The 25,532-nt window shown below is 45.1% G+C and overlaps 1 pseudogene; it reads left to right on the top strand.

The window, feature by feature from the left end:
- Positions 1–23,931: 23,931 nt before the first annotated feature.
- On the top strand, positions 23,932–24,378 carry LOC123450157 (annotated as a pseudogene).
- The last annotated feature ends 1,154 nt before the right edge of the window (positions 24,379–25,532 follow it).

Raw genomic sequence — 25,532 nt, 5'->3', positions numbered from 1 at the left:
CCAACGGATAATCATGGTGGAAATGGCAAGAGAAGGCAGCAGGAAGGACCCACGGACTTCGTCGCCAATACCAACGCTAACAATGGCAACCAGCGCTAGAAGAAGAGGGGTTATAGTGGCAAGAAGCCGCGCAATTATAATGAGATACTTAAGGGCCCTGCCCGCATCACATCACGGCAGAAGGACCGACGACCCACTCTTGGGAAGACTACTACATGATGCAGGAATTTCGGGCGGAGGCACTCAAGAAAGGCCAAGCCAGCGACGAGAGCCAACGGCAGGAACAGTTTGGTGCGCTTAATCAACGTCAGAACCCGTTTGGCGGTTTTGCTGAACTAGGACCCCAGGGCGGCTCGCAACCAAGCAGTGGCCAGTACCCTGTGCATAACAAGCAGCGGTATAACCTGCCCGGAGTGTTTCAGCAGCCACCCCCGCAGGGGGCTCCCTAGGGGCAAGATGATAATGGCAGATTCAGCAGCAATCCCAAGCAATTAAACAGCAGACAATACCTTGTATTCACCACCAGTTCCTGTAAGCGAGACAAGAAGGTGAAGCACAAGACGTATAGCGTGTCCGAGCCGGCGCTCCCCAGGTACCTCCATTGGTCTGAGAAAACTATCTCTTGGAGTAGGGTGGACCACCCGCGCAGAATCGACAAGCCCGGCGACTTGGCATTGGTCGTGGCCCCCCAAGTCAGGGGATATACCCTTTCAAAGGTTCTTATGGATGGTGGCAATAGCATCAAAATATTATATTTCGACACCTTTCGAAGGATGAACCTCTTGGAGAAGGACCTAATATCGTCAACCACGGTTTTCCATGGTATCGTTCCGGGTAAGTCGGCATACCCAATTGGGCGAGTCAAACTTAACGTGGCTTTTGGTACAGCATCCAATTACAGGAGCGAGTTGCTTATATTTGAGGTGGTCAAGCTGAAGAGCCCTTATCATGCATTGTTCGGGCGGCCGGCTTACGCCTGGTTCATGGCTCGCCCCTGCTATGTCTACCTTAAACTCAAGATGCCTGGCCCTAAGGGACCCATCATGGTCGATGGTGACTGGAGGATAGCAAAGGAGTGTGAGGAAGAAGATGCGGCTTACGCAGAAATCCCTTGCGCCGTGGAAGAGCTCAAGTATCACGAAGCCAATGTGGACCCGGCGGATATGTCGCCTCTCAAGAAGCCAACAACTGATGTTGAGCCGCTCCTCAAGTTTAAGCCGACGGACGACACTAAGATGGTGGACTTCACTCCTGGCGACTCGTCCAAGCAGTTCAGTATCGGGGCGGGTTTGGATCCCAAATAGGAAAGCGCGCTCATCGAATTCATCCGTGAGAATCGGGACATCTTCGCATGGAAACCTTCTGACATGCCTGGTGTACCGAGAGAATTCGCCGAGCATCATCTTAATGTTGACCCTAAAGCAAAGCTGATTCAGCAATATCTTCGCAGATTTAATGAGGAGCGACGCAAGGCGGAGAAGAAGTCGCCCATCTTTTGGCCGCCGGATTCATCGTTGAGGTCTTCCACCCTAAATGGTTGGCTAACCCGGTCCTGGTGCTCAAGAAGAACGACACTTTTCGCATGTGCATCGACTAGACCAACCTCAACAGAGCTTGCCAAAAAAATCCTTTCGCCCTTCCCCGCATTGATCAAATCATTGACTCGGTTGCGAGATGCGAGCGTTTGTGTTTCTTGGACGCCTACTCCGGATATCACCAGATCAAGATGGCTATGGAAGATCAGGAGAAGACGGCCTTCATAACCCCGTTTGGGGCCTTTTTCTATGTATCCATGCCGTTTGGGCTCAAGAGCGCTAGGGAGACTTACAAGCGATGTATCCAAAACTGTCTCCGTAGCCAGATCGGACGCAACGTCCATGCTTACGTTGATGACATCGAGTTTAAATCTCGCAAGAAGGAGACGCTCTTGGACGATCTCAAGGAAACCTTTGACAATCTGCGTGTGTATCAGATGAAGCTTAATCCCACCAAATGTGTCTTTGGTGTTCCTGCAGGAAAGCTTTTGAGTTTTCTGGTGTCAGAACGCGGCATTGAGGCCAACCCGAACAAAATCGAAGCAATCACCTCGCTTGGGAAACCAGCGAATATTAATCAAGTCCAACACATGGCCGGTCGTATTGCGGCCTTGAGTCGCTTTATAAGCCTCCTGGGGGAGAAAGCCATTACCCTCTATCAGTTGCTTAAGAAAGCTGATCAGTTTGTTTGGACGGACGAGGCCAACGAAGCTTTTGAAGCCCTGAAGCAGCAACTGGTCAACCCACCGGTTCTGGCCGCCCCGACTAAAAAGGAGCCTATGCTTTTGTACATCGCGACGAATACCAAGGCGGTGAGCGTGGAAGTGGTTGTTGAACGGAAGGAAGAAGGAAAGGAATACCTGGTATAGCGCCCGGTGTATTTAATCAGCGAGGTTCTAACCCTCTCCAAACAACGTTATCCACATTGACAGAAGTTGGTTTATGGGGTGTTTATGGCGAGTCGGAAGCTAAAACATTATTTCCAAGAACATCCTATCACGGTGGTTAGCTCCGCTCCTCTTGGGGATATCATCCAGAACCGAGAAGCAACGGGACGAATCGCCAAGTGGGCAATTGAGCTCGGGCCACACCACGTGCGGTATACGCCTCGCACGGCTATCGAGTCCCAGGCATTGGTCGACTTCATCAATGATTGGACCGTGTTACACATTCCCGAAGACAGGCCTGATCTCATGTATTGGACCATCTACTTTGACGGGTCTAGGCAATTGGAGGGCTCGGGGGCTGGCGTGGTGTTGATTTCACCCCAGGGAGACAAGTTCTGTTATGTTCTCCGACTCATGTTCCCGTGTACCAATAACACTGCGGAGTATGAAGCCCTGCTTCATGGTTTGCGACTCGCCAAGGAGATGAACCTCACACGCGTCAGGTGCTTGGGCGATTCCGATCTGGTGGCACAACAAGTTTCAGGTACATGGGATTCCCGGGACCCCCTGATGGCGGCTTACAGAAGGGTTGTGTCTGATGTGGTGGGTCATTTCCATGGTTATCAAGTCGATCATATCGACCGGCGACTCAATGAAGCAGCTGATGCCCTCTCGCATCTCGGCTCGCAACGTAAGCCGGTCCCTCCTAATGTCTTTCTCGATATTCTGCATAATCCTTCTGTGAGGTTGCCTTCAGAAGAGGAATTGGCGATACCAGATCCTGAGTCTCAGTTTGTGGCGGCTCTATGTGTTACGCCAGATTGGGTTCTTCCTTACTTGGCATACCTCACGCGAGGCGAGTTACCTTCGGATGAGGTGTTGGCCCGTCAAATCGTTCGTCGGAGCAAATCCATGGTCGTCATCAACGGCGAGTTATACAAACGAAGTACTTCTGGGGTATTTCAAAGATGCTTTCTTATGATGAAGGGCGCATAATTCTCAACGAAATCCATGCAGGAGATTACGGGCATCACGCCGGGTCACGTTCCCTGGTTTCCAAGGCGTTCCGACATTGGTTCTGTTGGTTGATGGCTCATGCAGATGCAGAAGAGATAGTTTGTCGATGTGATGGATGTCAACATTTTGGACGACAGGTTCATGTGCCGGCTCAAGAATTAAGGATGATCCCCATCACTTGGCCTTTTGCGGTCTGGGGGTTAGATATGGTTGGTCCCTTTAAGATGTCATCCAATAAAAAGACTCATCTACTGGTGGTGGTCGATAAATTCACCAAGTGGGTCGAAGCAGAGCCTGTTGGCAGCTGTGATGCGGAAACGGTCGTCAAATTCTTGAAAAAGTTGATATTCCGGTTTGGATACCCACACAGCATTATCACTGATAACGGTACCAACTTATCGCAAGGGGCGATTCATGAGTTTCGCAACCGGGAGCATATCCGGCTTGATGTGTCTACGGTTGCTTATCCACAATCTAATGGGCAGGCAGAATGGGCGAATCAGGAAGTGCTGCGGGGAATCAAACCCCGACTTATGTTTCCCCTGGAACGCACCCGAGGGTGTTGGGTTGAGGAGTTGCCTTCGGTATTATGGAGCATTCGAACCACCCCGAATCGTTCTACGGGTTTTACTCCTTTCTTCTTGGTGTACGGAGTAGAAGCCGTTCTTCCCAGTGACATTAGGCATGACTCGCCCCGAGTCTCCGCTTATGTGGAGCAGGATAATGGGTTGGCACGTGAAGATTCTGTGGATGCTTTGGAGGAAGCACGCGATTTTGCTGCCTCCCGATCGGCTATCTATCAGCAAGACTTGCGGCATTATCATAGCCGTTGGGTCAAGAGCCGAGCTTTTCAGGATGGCGACTTAGTGCTCCGGTTGATCCAAGATCGCAGTGGCATGCATAAGTTGTCACCACCATGGGAAGGACCGTTTGTCGTCAGCAAAAATCTTCGCAACGGGTCATACTATTTGGTGGACCTTCGGCCTGATCGGCCAACCACGGAGGCTGAGTCAACTCACCCATGGAACATAGCCCATCTGCGGCCTTACTACACTTGAGCTATTGGCTCCCCTTTTTCCTTTCTCTCCCATCTTTGGAAATTGTAAGTCCTTTGTTTATATAAAGCAATAAAGTCGATACACACGAATTTTGGGTTTTCCTGCCACTTCATCTTCTTGAAAGCATGGATCTTTATTGTCCGTCAACAAGTCGCCCAAGCATGGACGCTATCAATACCACAGAGCATAAGTCGCCATGCTGCACTTATTACAACACTGGGTATCGATAAGCCAGAGAGGATCAAGTCGCAACAAGCGCATGATTCAAACTTGGGCGCCTTATATGATTCTGAGGATTAGGCCGGCTTACTTGGGGGCTATCAGCTCCTAAGTCGTTTTGTGGTAAGAGCGTAGACGCTTCTACAATCCTATGACCGGGTTTTCCCCTAATCATAGGTCACTTGGGGGCTTCCTCTCACTGAGATCAGCCTAACTACCCATTTGGCTAGCGAAAAATTACCGCACTACAAATGGTTATACTGGACTGTGTGTTGGCCAAATCGCCATATGGACCCATGAACTCTTGGCGAGTCAATCCGCTATTTGGACCCTGAACTCACCTTGGTTAAAACATGCAGAGATATAAGCACAAATTAGAGTAAAAGGGCGTCAAGACAAAGGATAAAATTTTACCTCTGAAGATGCTTCGGCGACTTGGGATTCGTCCACATAAGACGATTCGGCGACAATGGCTTGGTTTTTACCCTTGGACTTCTTTTTTGGAGGCGGTTTGGTTTGCTTCAGGGCAAGATTCTTCGGCCTTCGTGACCAGAATCGGTCGCCCTTCTGAGGTGGAATTGTCATTATGCAAGTCAGAATCCGGGTAAGTTGGAAAGAGTGAACCAAGGGCAGGTCAAATTATTTACCTTAGGAGCCGGGTTAATCTTGCAAAATGGCCTAAGCCCTATTTGGCTACATTTGGACAAAGGCTCGCCGGTTTGCTTCTTGATGATACTCACAATATCTTCCTCTGTGAGTGTTGTGTGGAAGTAGCATTGAGGATGGTTCAAACTACCATCAAACTCGCACATCAAGCCGTCTCGGCGACTCAAGGGAAGGATGCGCCATTCCACCCAGCAGCGGATCAGATCAACTCCAGTAAGACCATTGTTTGTTAAAGATCGTAACTCGGATAACACTGGAATGAAATCCGATTCATCTTCTTCGGTGAGCTTGTTAGGAAGTTTGAAGTTTGTGGGCAGATGCTCCTTCCTGTAGCCTAGGAGTTTGTTCTCACCCGGAGGGGCAGTGTCCCGACAATAAAACCAAGACTCGGCCCAGCCTTTGGGGTGGCTGGGCATGGCAAGTGATGGGAATGGACTGTCCTTGCATCGTTGAACGTTAACCCCTCGATTCAGGTGGAATAAATACCAAAACAAAGTGACCGACGGTTCCATTCGCAGGTAAGCTTCACAGAATACCTGGAATCGGCACATGTTGCTGATCGAGTTGGGGCCCAGGTCTTGGAGGCGGACGTTCATGAAAAACATAGGATCTCTTAGGAACTTTGACCCTGGCGTCTTAAACCCTCGTTCGAGGTGGTCAGCAAAAACAACTATTTCCCCTTCGGTCGGGTTGGGAATTTCGTTGCCTAGTCCAGATCGCCATCCAATGACTTCCTTCGGGGCAAGGTTCCCTGTCTTTATGCACTGCTCGAGGAAGGTGTCATCAATTTTGGTCGGGAGCCAGTTGGCCTTAAAGACGGTACCCATAGCTACAGAGGAAAAGGTCATGGGTAAGTTAACCCACCAAAACGCTTGTCGAGTGGCTGAGAGAATCTATTAACTCGCCAAGAAGGGACCAGGTTTAGGAACGAGGGCGATTTAGGAATTTCCCATTACTTAGAGGAGGTATCTTAGGGCATCAAAAACATGCAGAAAAATGACGAAGTATGAATCTACAAACAATCTTCTACATAGCAAGCAATACAATGTGGATCTACGAGCAAGGTAAAATAACGGAGAAAACCTGGATAAAGTGAAACAGGTCACGGTTGAAAGCAACTACGGTAGGGGTGATTTAACCAAAGCCCTCTTGGTTCTCTAAACCGAAATTAAATGGATTGGAGATGCGGTCGGTGCAAATATGCTAAGCTACCATTTTGAATCGAATGGCAAACGCCGAGGAGTTCGAGGAGTTCTTAGGCGCAGAGAATGGCGAACGTTGAAAAGCTCGGATCTGTTCGTAATGGCGGAAGACTAACCTGTCAAACGACGTCCGGAGGCGGTTGTATGGACCCGCGGTGGAGATGGTGTCTCCGTTTAGCTCGACGATGCGACGCACACAGTGGCCGGCGGCGGAGTTCCTCAAGCGACGATGGGGCTCGTCGGGCGGCGGCGGAGTTCCTTGCTTCGCTACGAGGAAGAAGAAGAAACAGAAGACGAGTGGGCAAAGATTCCCTCTGCCCCTGTTCCCGAGCCTATTTAATAGGTCAGGTGTGGGGATCGAGGCACCTCGCGCGGGAACCAAAGGGGGCAAATTAAAGATTCACACTTATGGCGCCAAGATTTTCAGGATATTTGCGCCGAGAGATCTGTTGGGGATTGCGTCGTCATTTTCCGGAATTAAAGGGATAAGGTGACGTCATCAGAAACGGTTTGGCGACTTGGGTATTTCCATGGTGGACGGCGGCTTAAGCGTATGAGTCATTCGTAAACTAGGTAAAAGTTTGTTGGCGTGAACAGGTTCAAGTCAATCTGGGGCCTAATGTTGGGGATATTATCTGCCATGTGACCCACCCTAGTTGGGCCAGGTCACCAAGTGGGCGACTCATATTTTGGCAGTTCAAGCTTTGCCCCAGAAGGCCCAGGAGCTGGATGGCGGTTCAAGATCTACATGGAGGATAAGTCATCAGGGAGTCTTCTAGTCTTAGAAAGCGCGGCGATTTAGAGATTAAAGGAATCACGACTTGTGTTATGGCAAGGACTCTTGTAAACCCTAGGGCCTCGACCTGTATATAAAGGCGAGCCCCTGGAGAGGGGAGGGGAGGTTAGAAATCATCGAGAGCTAGGTCAGGCGAGTTACGCCCTCCTTGTAATCGAAACATCATCAATACAACACAAAGCAGGACGTAGGCTTTTACCTCCTCACGACGGGCCGAACCTGGGTAAATCTGAGTCCCGCTTCCGCTCAACCCCTTTGAGTCGCCACCAAGGTGCGATGGCTCCATCATTAAGTCCTTTCACTAGGACATCTGCCATGAGAAAACCACGACAAGAACCAAGGTATCGATCCACAAGGAGGGCCTCGTCAAGTCCAAAGTACCTGGGCAAACACAAACAAGCTTGCACCCAACGCTTCAAAGGGGTTGTCAATCCCTTCAAGATTATTTGCAAAGTGAGATCTGAAGGCCGAAAGTGCAACAAAGTAAAAAGTGTAAGGCTGAAAATATGGTGTAGAGTAGACCCTGGGGGCCATAGTGTTCACTATAGGCTTCTCTCATATTAGCAAATATCACGGTGGGTGAACAAATTATTGTCGAGCAATTGATAGAACCGCGCAAAGTCATGACGATATCTAAGGCAATGATCAAGCATATAGGCATCACGTCCGAGACAAGTAGACCGATACTTTCCGCATCTACTACTATTACGCCACACATCGACCGCTATTCAGCATGCATCTAGTGTATTGAGTTCATGACGAACAGAGTAACGCTTTAAGCAAGATGACATGATGTAGAGGGTGATACGTCTCCATCGTATCTACTTTTCCAAACTCTTTTGCCCTTGTTATGGACTCTAACTTGCATGATTTGAATGGAACTAACCCGGACTGACGCTGTTTTCAGCAGAATTGCCATGGTGTTGTTTTTGTGCAGAAATGAAAGTTCTCGGAACGTCCTGAAAATTTACGGAGAATATTTCTAGAAAATATGAAAAATACCTGCGCAAAGATCCACCGGAGGGGACGGGCCAGTGGGCCTCAAGCCCTGTCGCCGCGACCACCCCCCAGGCCGCGGCAACCAAGCTTGTGGGGCCCACGTGGGTCTGCCGCCCCCAACTCCAGCTCTATTTATTCCCTCTCGTCCTGAAAAAAATCAGAAGAGAAGACTTCATCGCGTTTGCGACATGGAGGCGCCGCCACATCCTGTTCTTCATCTGGAGGGTAGATCTGGAGTCCGTTTTGGGCTTCGGATCAAGGAGATCATCGCCATCGTCATCATCAACCTTCTTCCCTCTCCAATTCCATGAACCTCTTCAGCGTTCGTGAGTAATCTATTCGTAGGCTCGCTGGGCAGTGATGAGTAGTTTGAGATCTATCATGTAATCGAGTTAGTTTTGACGGGGATTGATCCCTAGTATCCACTATGTTCTGAGATTGATGTTGCTACTACTTTGCCATGCTTAATGCTTGTCACTAGGGCCCGAGTGCCATGATTTCAGATCTAAAATTATTATGTTTTCACCAATATATGTGTGTTTTAGATCCGATCTTGCAAGTTGTAGTTACCTACTATGTGTTATAACCCGGCAACCCCGGAGTGAAAATAACCGGAACCACTCCCGGTGATGACCATAGTTCGAGGAGTTCATGTGTTCACCAAGTGCTAATGCGTTGGTCTGGTTCTTTATTAAAAGGAGAACCTTAATATCCCGTAGTATCCTTTTGGACTCCGCTGCCACGGGAGGGATGGACAATAGATGTCATGCAAGTTCTTTTCCCTAAGCACGTATGACGACACACGGAATGCATGCCTACATCACATTGACGAACGGGAGCTAGCCACATATCCCTCCGTGTTATAACTGTTGCATGATGAATGTCATCCAACGAATCGCCGACCCATTGCCTACGAATTTGTCCCACTGCTGCTGTTACTTGCTACTGTTGTTACTTGCTACTGTTGCTACTTGCTACTGCTGTCACTATTGCTGTTCCTTGCCACTTATGTTACTCGTTACACTGCTGCTACCTGCTACAATACCTTTTCTAGCGCCGTTGCCGGGAAAGACTATTTCCCGTCCACGGGCAACTTCTGGCGCCATTGATACAACCGTTAGGAATAGTCTGCCTTGTCACCAGATCGTTTCTGGCACCATTGCTATCATACTACTTTGCTACTAATACTTTGCTTGCACACACTAATCTTTCAGGTGTGGTTGAATCTGACACATTCAGCTGCTAATACTTGAGAATATTCTTTCACTTCCCGTCGCGCGAACCAACAAATTTGGGTTGAATACTCTACCCTCGAAAACTGACGCAATCCCACGCGCTGGTGGGCCATTGCAAGACAATTGCTAATTGTTGAGCAACTGGGACGAGCTCTTTTCTGGCTCCGTTTCCGTGGAGGCATCAAGTCAGGAATAGTTGCATGTCAGCAAAGGTATAATCTCAAACCAATGATGAAATCCCCATCGTTTTACCCTTGATGGCAACAACATGATACGTGCCTCGCTACCCCTTCTGTCACTGGGTGAGGTCACCGCACAGTATGAACCCAAAACCAAGCACTTCTCCCATTGCAAGAATCATAGATCTAGTTGGCCAAACAAAACCCACAACTCGAAGAGAATTACAAGGATATGAAATCATGCATAAGAGAGATCAGAAGAAACTCAAATAAGATTCATAGATAATCTGATCATAAATCCACAATTCATCGGATCTCGACAAACACACAGCAAAAGAAGATTACATCAGATAGATCTCCATGAAGATCATGGAGAACTTTGTATTGAAGATCCAAGAGAGAGAAGAAGCCATCTAGTTACTTGCTATGGACCCGTAGGTCTATGGTGAACTACTCACGCATCATCGGAGAGGTCATGGTGTTGATGAAGAAGCCCTCCGTAACCGAATCCCCCCTCCGGCAGGGCACCAGGACGTGCCCCAGATGGGATCTTGCGGAGACAGAAGCTTGCGGCGGCGGAAAAGTAATTGCGATCGTCTCTTGATCTTTTGGGAATATATAGGCGAAAGATCTAGGTCAGGGGACCTCCAGGGGGCCCACAAGCCTGGATGGCGCGGCCCTCCTGGTCGCGGGGTGGGGGCTTGTGGGGCCCCTGGGGCTCTTCTGGCTTGGCTCCCAAGTTCTCCGATCTTCCGTTCCAGAAAAAATCTTTTCGGGGATTTTCTTCCGTTTGGACTCCGTTTCAAAATCTCCTCTGAAAGGGGTCAAAAACATGGAAAAACAGGAACTGGCACTTGGCACTGAATTAATAAGTTAGTCCCAGGAAATAAATAAAAGGCATGCAAAACATCCAAAGTTTGACAAGGTAATAGCATGAAACCATCAAGAATTATAGATACATTGGAGACGTATCACATATATTTACAAAAGCAAAAGGCCCACGGCCATGAGTTCATTACAATGAAACTTACCCCCAGTGAGTGGACTTGTAGACTAATGAAAAACAGGAGAAAAGAAAAAAAATCCTAACTAGTGGGGCTCCGTCCACCCCGGATCACCTTGCGTCAGCCGTGGCGCCGGTGTTCGCTTCGACGTGGGCATCGGCGTATGCATCAGAGTTGGAGCCATTCCCTTCGTTGTCTGTCTTAGTCGCGTTGCCCTCCGAATCGTCGAGGGCCATGTCATAAGTGATCTTACCGATCACTATGCCATCAGCGACCCACTCCAAAGAGATGATTTATAGTACATCCGGGCGATATGGACCGTCCCTCGGAGTGAATTCGGCGGCCCAGTTCTGATGCAATACATAGACTTCAGCTGTATTATATATGACCCCGAGGGGCATTTTTGGGAGAGGAATTTTTTTGAACTGTCAGCGGTTTCCCTCCCAAATATTTCGAGGGAATTTTTGGTATCAATTTCAGGGGTATTTTAGGTCTGATTTTTATCCCATTCGCTAGGGTTTCGTCGCGGCAAGGTGTTGGCAAGATTCTCGCCGGCCAAGATCCTCGACGACGGGGAGGGCCGCGGCAAGATCGCTGGCGGGGAGGTGCCGGCCGGGCGTGTCGGAATAGGATCATGTTGCGGCCCCTCCGTGCCGGCAAGTATCTTCCCGCCGTCCCTCCGTCCAGACAAATTCCCTCAAGCTCAGCCACTACAATTTTTATCTCACCGGGCAACAAGGCGGATTGGAGCAAACTGCTTGCCACCCACGATCGTAATGGTCAGACATACTGTAGTCAATGGATGAGTGGATCACGATCGGTAGGACGTGATCCGCCTAAAGCCATTGATAGATAGATAGATGGTCTCGCTCGCCCGTCTAGCAAGAAAAGATCTCCTGCATATGATGTGCATCCGGCTCTTCCGATGAGATTGCAACACATCTTTTTTATGTTGTCCTGGTGGCCGGGCTCAATTCGAATCTGCCGTTGTTTGTGATTATGGGGACGCCTACGCCTGCCCGGTAAGGCAAGGTCTCTGGTGTCATGGGAAAGAAGGTGGGCTTCAGTGTAACCCTGCCAACGCCTCGTCCAGTTGCACCGGCGAGAGCAACACCATGGATGCCCGTGGACGACTATGCTACTACCACGTCCAACTTGTTCTATGAAATGGGCGAAAGGTATGAAACTTTTTTAACTTGTCTCTTTATATGCCATTTACGTTTCTTGGTCAACTATAAGTCATAATTGTAGGGACGACTTGCACAATGCAACTACCGAGTTTGTCAACTTGTTGGCCGATAACACCATCGACATCGAGCAAGTACTAATCGGTTATTATGGTTATAATGAGTTGGATGGTGGCGTGCGTGATTATGGTGAGGAAGACAAGGTAGCGTTCGACCAAGAACTAGCAAAAAACGTGCAAGCTCCAAAAACTAAACTCCATTGAAAGATCAAATCTTTACCAAGGCATGGAAAGTTGTGCCTCTTGAATGATGTCCTTTAGTGGCTTGATCAAACACTATGGCTTAATTTGTGCGCAAATTATGTTTATTTGTTTAAATTTGCTGCAAATCAGCCGAATTGATGTCAAATTTTACAGTTTGTGGGTTGGCAAGGGCCGTGGTAGAACAGAACCCACATCACAAAAATTCTGTTATACGGTTCTGTGATGGAGGTTATGTTCTACCGTGGCTCTCGCCATCGCTTAAAAAGCATTTTTTGTGAACTGTTAACAAGAATCATATATAGTCTCAAGACTATGCTAACCAACACATGGGAGCTGATTATTCCTAAGCACTTCTTGAACAATAATAAAAGATGGATGTCCTAATCTTGCATGCCATTGTTCTCAAGAAAGATTGATGACACGACAAACTTGTTTATTGAAGCTTCTAAATTTGGGAATCAACGGGTAGAGCCCATGCACACACATACCTCGGTAGAGAATGTTCCTCATGACATGATCTCGGATCAAAAGGAAATAGGGGTAAAACTCCCAAAATACTTTATTGTCAAGAGCAATACAATGAACATAAAGGAGATATTTATTTCAAGCAAAGTATTGTAACCAATATTATTGAAGTTTTACAACTTGACTCATCCACAATGGACTAAGAACACGGTTAGGAAACCTTCTTCGGGACTAAAACCCAACCACACCCTACTCTATTGCTTTACGGCCAAGTGTACACTCCATATCTAAGAATCAACGACTGCTGGACTAACTGCTTACATCTTCATGATCTTCAATCGCAGTTGTATCCGATAGGCGAGCGTTGTACGTCTTCAGCTTTTTCATGGATTTCAATTTGTTGTATGGCGAATTAAGAAGGACAACATGCAGCTCTCTTCTATAATTGTCGATGTATGCCTGCATGAGAGGATATGTTAGTATCGTTCCATATGTTTACAAAATTGACAGAATTTTAGGTGTTACACTACGTACTTGGTCATAATGCAGCGTAAGATCTTCTCCCGTAAAGAATTCGATATTCTTCTGCATGTAGAGTGCACAAGAAGAACTACAACAACTAATTATGTTAGCAACATTTCACGTATTAACAATGAAAAACACAATTAGAAGCTAATATTGTTGATTGACCTGACATCTTGTCTTGGCACAGGAACATGCTTTACTGTCCATTGGGTCACGTTAATGTCTTGCCATCCATGGCTTTGTGGTCCATTGATTCACAGCGATGCTCTTAGATGTGCTTCCACCCCACGTATCTGCCAAGTCCATGGGATGAGAAGTTGCTCACGGTTCATGGTTAGATATGATGTTAAATCCCGAGTTATATTGAAAGACATTTAATATCTCACCACGTGAACGACACTTCATTATTGTTGAAATTTCTTTGATAATCTTGTTTACTACATGAATGCCACCATGTAAACAAATTTGGAGTGATTTGGAGATGGTAAAAATATCACTTCATTACGGACGGGACGAGTTGGTCTCACTTAAGCCAATTTTTCTAACAAGGCAATTTTTTTGACCTCCTCAAAATAACATAAAATTTTGCACACCCCTTCTCCTTCATAATAATATATAGAATATGTAAGTTTTCCATTTTTCTATTTTTGTTTATAATTTATATTGGCTCGGTGAAACAAAGGGACATAAGTCATACGTTGCCATAGGGGGACAATGTAGACTTCATTATTGTTGAAATTTCTTTTATATTCATGTTTAGTACATGCATGCCACCATGTACAGCAAATTTGGGGTGATTTGGAGATGGTCAAACAATCATTTCATTACGGACGGGACCGTTTGGTCACTTAAGACAGTTTTTCTAACAAGGTGATTTTTTTGACATCTTCCAAATCAAATAAAATTTTGCACACCTATTCTCCTCCATAAGCATATATAGAATATGTAAGTTTTTCATTTTTTTTGTTTATAATTTATAGTGGCTCAGTGAAACAAAGGGACATAGGTCATACCTTGCCATAGGGGGACAATGTAGACTTCATTATTGTTGAAATTTCTTTGATATTCATGTTTACTACATGCATGCCACCATGTACAACAAATTTGGGGTGATTTGGAGATGGTCAAAAAATCACTTCATTACGGACGGGACCGTTTGGTTAATCCAGTTTTCTAACAAGGTGATTTTTTTGACCTCATCCAAATCACATAAAATTTTGCACACCCCTTCTCCTTCATAAACGTATATAGAATATGGAAGTTTGCCTTTTTTATTTGTTTTTATAATTTATAGTGGCTCGGTGAAACAAAGGGACATACGTCATACGCTTGCCATAGGGGGACAATGTACACTTCATTATTGTTGAAATTTCTTTGATAATCATGTTTAATACATGCATGCCACCATGTACAACAAATTTGGGTGATTTGGAGATGGTAAAAAAAATCACTTCATTACGGACGGGACCGTTTGGTCACTTAAGCCAGTTTTTCTAACAAGGTGATTTTTTTGACCTCCTCCAAATCACATAAAATTTTGCACACCCCTTCTCTTCCATAAGCATACATAGAATATGGAAGTTTTCCATTTTTTTATTTTTCTTATAATTTATAGTAGCTCAGTGAAACAAAGGGACATACGTCATACGTTGCCATAGGGGGACAATGTACACTTCATTATTGTTGAAATTTCTTTGATAATCTTATTTACTAAATGCATACCAGCATGTACAACAAATTTGGGGGTGATTTGGAGATGGTCAAAAAAATAAGGAAGTGACATATGCAAAAAAATATAACAAAAATGCCCGCCCACTTAACAGGAAAGTTCACAACCCGCGGCCTGCATACGACTAGAAGCCCAGCAATATGGGCCAGGACGCAGGCCCGCAGGGCTTGTGTTATTCCTGTGAGTAGGCTTCACGGGGCATACACAGAACTGGATAGAGAACATGATGTTTCAGTGAGAGAGGCTCATGCCAATGGTCTCTCAGTCGCGTATATAACTAGTTGTGTGCGCCTCTCGCTCGGCGAGGTGGGACTAAACTCCCACCACTCGTTAGCTGTTCCCATTGTAGCTCAGCGGTTGGGCCCAATTTTGGTGGGCTGACCGAGGCTAGCCTCACCAGCGTGCTGGACCGCACATCCTGTAGATGGTTGGGCTGGCCCATTTTCTATGCATTTTATACTTCGATCATTTCATACAAAAAACCAACACTTCTAATTCAAATGTTCTTGTTTGCAACCACCCTTTTTTTACCAAACATTTTCTTACACTAATATATTTATTTTTCATTTTTTCAAATTTTCCCTTTTATTATTTATTGCAGTTTTTAAATTCATGATTGTATGATAATATGTTGTCTTATATTTCACTCATTTCATACAATAATCCGTTACTTCTAATTACAGTTTGCAAGCACCGTTTTAACTACCTTCTTACACTTCTATATTTCACTCCAAGATTCACACACTTTTGTTTAAATGATGATTCATTGTGTAATCTAATAAGAAGGAAGCATACCTAAGAAATCAATTCCATGAGACAGAAATTTAGATATATTCGTAGATTAATACCATCCAGGTCTTCTAAACACGGCATCAAGTTCAAAGACATACTACATTACAGCCATATATAAACATAATACAAAAGCAAACGAAGTTTCCAACAGTTCACAACCCCATGCATATTAACAAAAGTAAAACATCATCACATATATTGATGATGAGTGGCACTTGTAGCTTCAGATGAGAAAGATCATGAGTAGGCCTAGTTGGGATACAAAGCCTTCAGGAGGGCACCATGCTGTCCTCGGACCTTGCAGTCGTCGGAATGAAGCGATGCATCCCGTGCATGCGATAGAAGGTGCTCATAGAGGCCATCCTTGGGCTTTCACTTTGTGGTACAGTAGGGGCACACATACTACTTCCCCTTTTTGTACATAGAAGATCCCTTGGACTTGATCTTCTCGACTTCCTTTGCTATGAAGGACTCGATGTTCCCCTTGTCCACATCATCATCAGAGTCATACTGCACACACAAATAAATTACACTAATACATTATGCATTGATATAGTAAAACATGTGAAAGGAATTAGATGAACAAATAAAATTTCAACTAAGGCTAAACCTCATAGGGTTCATCATCAGAGTCTGGATCATATGGGTTACGGAAGCGAGTCATGTCCAGATCCTCTTCTTGCCCTCAAGATTCTTCTCCGGCAATGGGATAGTGCACTGCCTTAAATTGTACTAGCATTTACATAAATCTCCACATCCTTATACCAGATCCTTACATGTAGTTTTGGTGCCATGACTCAAATATTACCATTCAAGACGAATACATATGATTATCAACACATTTTTCACAATTTCCTCGCGTGTTACAAATTTAATTTGTTGTTTCATAATCTTGCTAAAAAACGTGGTCAGGTTGTACAACCTCTACTCATTTGATTCCATCCACACGGTAGCATACAAGGCATGATCAGTTTTACCTGCCAGAACTCAAAATTTATGAAAAGAGAAGGAAGCAACTAATATTAACCCATAAAATCATCATGCTACCTTCTCGTAATCACATCATGTATACCTTGTCAACATATGCAATACATCTCCAACAAAGTAGAGATAACTTAAGCCACTAGTCGGATATAACATCTTAAACTTTGTTGAAGCAATAGGATACATTATTCAATATGATAGTAAACTATAAATGCATATATCTCCTACTAGTAACATCTTTAATTGCAATAGTCAATTGAATCTATCTCCAACAAAGTTCAGTTCTACGATCAAAGTTCAGTTCTACAATCAATTTTAGAAACAAAAATCTTGATTTCACACAATCAAATAAGAAACAATTTTATTCATTTATCGCCTTCTCAAGGAATTCAATTGATTTCACTGGATTCCACAGTTCATAAATCATGTCTTGCAAACCATATCTCAATGAATTTCACACACCTTTCATAATTCATTCCAAATTAATTTCACCCATAGAAGAGTGAAATTATATTTCAAAAACTATTTCAACACATATATCACTGAAATAAAAAATTACAAATAAAAGAAATATTAGTTTCATACGTTTAAAGATTTTATTTCAAGAAAATAGTTTCACAACTTGCAACAACAAATTGAAATATGAGTTTCTCCATGCGTGCGTTGGATGCCAGGTTCTCTACATGGGTGCGTTGGATGCCAGGTTTTCCAATACCTGGCAGGTTCTGCAGGGACATCACCCGAGCTATGATCCGGTGATGGTTCCTTATCTTGGGGTTGCCACCGCTTGCACCGTGAGACGTCAACTGGATTTTTATTAGGGATATTGTATGATAATATTTGAGATGTATTAGTGATAATATAGGTTATGTTTCGGTTTATCGTTGCTCCTTGTATGACTTCCACGAGTTGTTAAATGAGTAAGATGATGATGAATTATATGTAATTTATTTGATGTGTGTATGCTATTGCACGGAACAACTCCTAGTGCGTATGTAGAGGATGATGCATTCTGAATATAGAGATGTCTTAATGTTTTTGTGATGTGTGTGTTTAGGAAGGAAAGACTCGACAGACCTAAAGTCAATACGTTGCATATTGAGTAGTAGTGATCTGTTTTAGAATTAATAGTGACATGTCATACAAGTTTCCTGGTAGTTGCCTTTGATCGATTTTAAATGTTTCAACTATGAGCATAGGAAATGTCTGATGACGAAAGGAAATTCGCTATGTGCGAATACTGCCAAGACGGGCGCGGCCTATGCGACACGCCTCACCTAGTTGATGATAGGCGCTTCAGCATCATGCTGGATGAGGACTTCAAAGTGGATACAGTAAGTCACAACGACAAGTCTTTTTTCGTAATTAAGCATGACTTCTTTTGCTTCAACTTATATTTTTTATTTTTTACTATTCTACTAGCGTATCCCCTGCCATGCAAGAATTTATGTCTTGGATAAGATTGGTTTCAGTACTGAAAATACTATGGAGGTAAAGAGAGTTCACTTGAGGACCGAGCATGGTTATAGTTTTGCCGTAAAGCTGTACAATGCAGACACCTACTCCTTTTTTGAATGCAAAAATTGGGTAGCACTATGCGAGGCGTATGCATTTGAGCCTAATATGCTTATCACCTTTGATATTCGTCCGGAAGATGAAATTGAAGGTAATATCGACATCTGGGTCGATGTGCAGACGCCTCCAGTTATACCATTATGTGAGTTTCTCAACCATATGTATTTATTAAGTAATTTATATTGTTTATTTAAAAATAGTTGATAACTTATTTTCATTGGCAGCTTATTTTCAATCTTCAAAAACTGTACGGGAGATGGTAGACAGAACCTACTACTACAATGATGAAGCAGAATTAAGTTATAAGGAGAAACATCATCTTATCGCATTTATGAATGATCTTGAGAATTACAATAGTTATCTTCAAACTCTTCCACATTATGGTCAATACGTGCCACTAGTGCACGTGGTGAACTACGATAACATGCATGGTAAGATTTTCTACTATTACAACATCCGTGCATCTTTTGCATAAATTCTTGTGAAACTAAACTACATTGCTAACTACAAAGTTATTACTTTGTTCTTCAACAGAAAATCCTAAAGGATTTTGTTCCTTATCTGATGTTTCCAAGAGGTCGCGTTGATGTTATGATCTTACGGCCAGCACGACCAGGTCAGCCTAGGTATATGCATCACTCGTGTCCATACCTATTTTCTAAAACCTATGACATGACAATCAAAGATTGGAAGGTCCAGCGTGGAGAGCTACTTGGAAGCAACATTGTGCGTGGGCCAAGAATTGGAGACAGGATGATCTCCATTCTCCATAATGGAGAGTCACGGCCTATCTTGTTTTATGATATTCTACCTAAGAGAGGGTAGAGTAGGTCCTAGGAGAGAGGGAGTAGGTCCTAGGTACAATGTGTTACTATGTGCTACAATGTGTTATAGTTGACGATGAGGAGGAGGAGGAGGAGTTTTGATTATGACTAGTGACCAACTTGTTATATGATGTCTCATTGACGAAAATGATGATTAAATAGTGTTGGTGGTAATGACTATGATGATTATTAGCTATAGTGTTGTTGGTGATGATATGATGCAAGAGTTTTTATATTAATATGATGATGATGTTGATCATGATTATCATGATGATTTTTTTACTATGATCATGATTGGTTATTATATCATTGGGGAAGGAAAGCGGATTAGATTCATGTGTGGATGAATCTTCGACGTTGGGTTCATTAGCCCAGATGTCGTAAATGAATGGTCGGTACGCCACAATACCTAAGAGACCGAGGATAAGTTGCTAAAGTCGTTACTTCTACATCACGGAGAAAGAGAGGACACTTCCCTATACTATCAACCGGGACTATAGGCCCTCCTGCCTGGGCTCCCCGCAGAGGCCACGTTGAGGCCCTTCTGTCCCGGTTAGTAAAGGTACCGGGACTAAAGGTTTTGGGCTTTAGTGCCGGCCCTTTAGTCCCGGTTCCGGAACCGGGGCTAATGGGCCTCTAGATTCGGGACAAATGGGCCATTTTCTACTAGTGATAGAGAGCGGCATTCATAGGCCCTTAGTAGGCTATGGGCAACTAGGGCCATATCCCATGTTGGATCAAGCAATAGAGTGGGAATGAGTCCGTCTTGTGAAGGGAGTGCGGGGCTTGTTCCTTAATTTGCCTCAAATCTCGTTCCCGCGTGATGGTAGACCTAGTAACCAAGGACCGTCTCGTGCATCGCACTCAGCTGGAACCACAACATGCATGCACACATGGCAGCGTATGAGTCTACATGGTGTGGATGCATGGTTCGGGGGCTCGCACAACTGTCGGGGTCATGTGTCTAGGTGCTACTCCACTTGGATCTAGACGACGGGGGTGCACGGTTTGGATCTAGCTACCGAGAGGTAACACGTCCGGTTTGTGTCTAGACGGTGCATCACGGGGCCTGGCGCGGTCTCATCTTATGACCCATGAAGGGTATGGTCAAACACCAAGAGCGGCATGCGTAAACCCTCACGCGGGCTAAGTGTAAACTAGGACATGTCGCTTGTTGGATCTAGCCAATGGGAGGGAACAAATCCGGCTTGCGGACGGTGTGTGGGGCTCGTTCCTTCACTTTCCTCAAAATTCGATGCCGCTTAATGTGGGTCGTGACCACAAAGGCCCGCCCCGTGCATCACACTCACCTGGACCCACACCGTGCAAGCACACTTGGCCACGTAGACACACACTGATAAACCTTGAGAATAGCTAGGGTTTACTAATTATCCATTCATTTTGCCTAATCGGTACAACATAGCTAGCGATGAACAAAAACAGCTAGATGCCATGTGAAATTAAATGTGCCAACTGTCCCTCCTAGTATTTTTTTAGTACTTCTCCCTTCTAGTATTTAGTAGTACTACACAAAACAAAAAAATGTCCCTCCTATTTTGGTGTTCTTTTTTTTGAACACCCTATTTTGCGCGACATGTTGCCGAGTTTGTGGACCGACATTGTGCACTTTTTATTTTGCTTGGTTGGTTGATTGGTTGGTTCGGGCAAATCTCTGGGTGTGTACGATGCCGTATACGTGCATGTTTCTACCTAAATTTCAAAAGTGACGAATTGAGCGCGGCCTTGACCTCTCTCTCGCAAACAAACTGAATTTTCACTCCCCAAATCTCGCTCCCGCCTCCAGCGTTCGATCGACTCTACCTATCCAGCCACGTATTCGTCGCTGCCCACTACTCGCCGCCGCCAAAAAGCCCACATTATTGTTGGCGAGGATGATCCTACCTGCCGGAGGAGGGGGCGTGGCTGGTGCGCTCTGTGTGGCGGATGTGGACCCCATGAAGGAACTAGTTCACAAGGACGTCGTCGCCGCTGATTCGCAGCCGCAGCTGGTCCAACACACCACCAACGACGACGTATCAGTTAGTGTCTGCAGAGATTAACCCTAGAATTTGCCTTCTCGGGGTTAACCCTAGAAATTTCTCTCTTGTTATTCCTCGCTATTGGTACATACAATCATACTCTTCGCTTTTTTTGATTAATTGTACGATTATCAGTCCTAGGGTTTGCAAATTTAGATGAATGGATCATTTGTAACCAAAGTTTTAGAAAACCAATACAAAGAAAAAACAATCCATTTATGCCCGCCTTTGATATAATGTACAATTCGCTGGCATGAGATTTTTTTTCTTCTAATACCAGATTGCAGATTTGGAAGTATGGGAGAACTACCTACAGCTGAGGGAAGCTTTCAGAAAGAAAATCTTCAAGTGGCTCATGGCTACATATATTGTGTACCGGCGTAACGGTCGCTATAAATGCCCGTTCTGCAGGAAAGAGAACCGGCATTCCAAAACCACATCAATTGCAGCTTACAGAAAGAGGTGGCATCTTAAGGCAAAACCTACTGAGTTGGGAAACAAATTGGGAAGGGTGAAGACCTAAAAGGATATAGTAATGTTTTTTTGTGTTCTGTCGACACCAGATGTACAAAAAATATGGGCCCACATGAATAAGTATCAATCTTTCACATGAACAAGTATCAATCTTTATCTCCTTCGACGGTCAGTGCCACATTGGCCAACATGAACAAGTGTTGATCTCATTGAACTTACATCCAGGCAAAGTTTGTTGTCATTCTGAACCTGCTTCACGGGAGGCCTTTCGGGTAGGACGCGAAGGGTCCGTCTCGAAGCATGTTTTTGTCGACATCCTTGAAGTGGACCAACAACCTTGTACCAACATGACTAGCATCCTTGCCAAGTTTTGTAGATTTTTGACGTTGTAAGGATTTTCTAGGGCTTTCGCGTCGATAAATCATATAATACTTCTGTTGGTTTTTTTTCTGCACCTGTTTTTTTTCTGCGCTCGAGGGTGGACTGTCATGCAAGCGCGGCTGTGTAAAGAAGCCCACATGTTGGACCGAGCAATGTCCCGTTGCATGCACCCAAGCGAGCCTACGTTGCATGCGGTTGCATGCATGCGTCTGCTTCAGCCTACGTTGCATGCGTGCGCATACGCGAAGGAGCACGCGCCGTAGAACCGTCCCCGCTTGACCCGACCGATGGAACATAGTGCAGCACTTAGATGCCACATTTTGATTCACACTACAGTTTCCCACGCGTGTACACTCACACTACAGTTTCCCACGGGTGTACACTCCCGGTGTCGCGGTGGGTTGAAAAACTTGTTCACATTTGACGCCATTACTGCCATGGTGGATATTTAAGCCACCTATCATGTTCCTCTTCATCGCACACCCTTCATCCATCTCCTATACTCTCCCACCTGCATTTTGCGTCTAGCCTTCTTCTTCTTCCCCACAAACAGCCCCAAGAACCAACCCGTCGCAGCCATGCAGTACACCGGGCCAACCTACCGCTTCCCCCCCATCGTGCGGGAGATGCTCTACCCAGCCGGGGTGTATGTCGAGAGCACCCTCCATGTGTGGGCGATGTCAAGGTGGAGGGGCGCAAGGGAGTTCACCGACTTCTTCCTTGGGGCCGGCTACGGGCACCTCACCCGAGGATCTCCAAGGATATACCGAGTCCAGGAGGTCATTCACAACGGGTTTGTGGTTGCTATCATTGCCCACTTCACCAACCCCTTGGATGCGTTCTAGCTCCTCGTCCGCGTGTTCTGCTGTGCCTGCGAGTTCATAGCTTTCACCCATCACATCTTCATGGACTACGACAACATCTTCCCCACCGCGGAGCGCATGCACACTCTGTCATACCGCATCAACAACACCGCGGAGGAGCATTGAAGGTCGCCCGAAGGAGGAGCGAGGAGGTGCCTTGTGGAGAAGCGGCATCCATCCATCTATCTATCTATCTTTTTAAGCTAAATCTATCTATCTATATTTGACTTGGTGTTATTTAAGTTGTATGATGTGGGCTTTGGTTGGCCCGAATTATCTATATTTATTATACAAAGTTTTACAGTGGTTGGGCTTTGTTGGAACCGTTTTAATCTATGGCATTTTAGTCATAGGAAAAAATTGTCTAAAAAAAGTCATAGGAAAAAAATCACCTGCCGCCCCTCTCATCCAATGCAGAACCATGAAAACCATGAACCTTCCACCTACTTGCTTAAAGTTCAAAATTTTCATGGGTTTTAGGTGTCAAACAATGGAAGTGTGCCATGTGCTATTTAAATTATTTTCTGTATTCCAAAAAAAATTTCATGGGTACTAGGTGTGAAACAAATGAAGTGTGCCAAGTTTTTACATTTATTTTGAATTTGCAGTGCTTTATCTCTCTTTTGGTTGAGAAAAACAAATTCCATATAATCCATTCATGTACAACATGTAGTCCACTGCCACAGTTGTAGTTATTGTTAGTCAAAAGGAAAATATAAACAAAAGAAAGAAAACTTAAATGGCATTGACGCTCAAAGCCGGTTTGATGGTCCAATCATGAAGCACCGCCGCCTCATCCATTGCTAAACCGTCGCCGCACGTTCCTCTCTCACTTTCCTATTAGAAAACCACCCCTCCTCCTTCCTCTTATCCGTTCAAGAAGACCCTCGCTCCTTCCGTGATGCACTCCTTCCTCTCCTCCGGCCGTTCCAAAAAACCCTCGCTCCTTCCTCTTCTCCATATCCACCGTCTCTCATCTCCTTGTCCAAATCCACCACCTCTCCTCTCCTCACTCCCCGCTAGAAGCATATCCATGGCGCCGCTGCGCGACAGAATCAAGACCATCGCCAGCGGCGACCAGGAAAAGATAGCCAGGTTAAGAGAGATCCTTTCCTAGTTTGACAGCGACTGGGAGGTGTTGGCGTCAGTAAAGGAAATGGTCAAGTATCTCAGAGATAGCGAGAGGGATGATATCTATTCCCGAGATGGAGTTCGGCGGGAGTCCGTCCAGTCCATCGAGTTTCTCCTCTGGGTGATGGAGCAGACTGACTCAGAGGAGCGGATAGTCAGACGCAGGTGGTGGGCGTACAGATCCAGGATCAAGCATCCAGAGGATGACCCCACGATCAGATACGCGGTGCCGTTCGTGAGGGTGTTGTTCCACGTGGTGCCACCGGAGTGGACGCATGTCATACGTAACAGGAGGTCGTGGCTGTGTGCGACGTCGCTTCCCCGCCGTTCTCCACGGTTCCCTCGATGATCTCCTCGTCTCAACGGCGGCGGTGGCGTTTAGTGTAAGCTTCGAATTCAGGTTGCAGTGCAGTTTAACCTTTTATTTCAGTGAAGTTTAGCCTTTTGAGTGCCAGTAATTTATCCATGGAACACATCATTTAACATATACATTAAATCATAACGTGAATTAAATGACGTTCGATCAATTTTCTATGGGCTAGCTCCATGATGTTTGAAACTTAGAAATGGAGTGATGTTTGATAAGTCCAGGGTGGTTGATCCCTCTGTTCCATGTTTTCAATTGAGCATTATAATTGTACTGGTCATATGAACCCCTGTTTTCAATTACTTCCTAAATTGCAACAATACTTTTGCATGCTGCCAAATTCATATTAATTCAACATTTAGTTTTCCCAACTTGGTATTCAAATTGGAATGTGTGTGTGTGCTTGTGACAGATTACCATATTGTGAGATTTCAAACACACTCATATGCACACTATCAAATGAACACATCATTTAATCGTACATTATATTAGTAGGAGCATTATATGAAGTTTGATCCGTTTTCTGTGGGTTAGATGATGCTTGCATTCATCATATTTTCTGAAATTGTGTATCCAAATCCATTCTCCTTTTTATGAGGATATTTTTTCTACACCTAGCTCGATGCACCCAGGGTGGTTTGCAACAACCTTCCGTGCACCCACCCAATAAAACATTTCAAAATATTCTCCTTTATATGTATTTGTGAAACTGTCTATCCAAATGCCATTCTTTATATGTACTTGGACTTGCTGCTATCTAAGATTCGGGCCTCAACATCTTCCATTTTGCGGCAGGAGCCTGATGTCTAAATCACAGGGTGGCTGAGGGCTTGGCTGCTGATCACTCAGAGTTTATTGCTTGTCCGACCTGCATGTCGTGGGTAAGGCCAGCGTGCTGTGGGTAAGGCCAGCATGCTTGTTTGGCCTTGGGTTGCTGTTGAAACTCGTTGTTTTATGCCTACCTTCGCTATATGACGATATTAAGTTTTGTATTTGATGATCAGAACTTGTTATGTATGTAAATTATGTATTTCATGACAATCACTTCTATGTATTTCATGATGGGCCGCATTAAGATACCAGATAGATGAACAGAATGACAAACAATACACAAGAACGATGCAGGGTGCAATGGA

Source organism: Hordeum vulgare, chromosome 4H (genome assembly GCF_904849725.1).
Source record: "Hordeum vulgare subsp. vulgare chromosome 4H, MorexV3_pseudomolecules_assembly, whole genome shotgun sequence".
Taxonomy (NCBI): Eukaryota; Viridiplantae; Streptophyta; class Magnoliopsida; order Poales; family Poaceae; genus Hordeum; species Hordeum vulgare.
The sequence above is the reverse complement of the archived record's forward strand: the minus strand, read 5'-3'. Positions and strand labels throughout refer to the sequence as shown.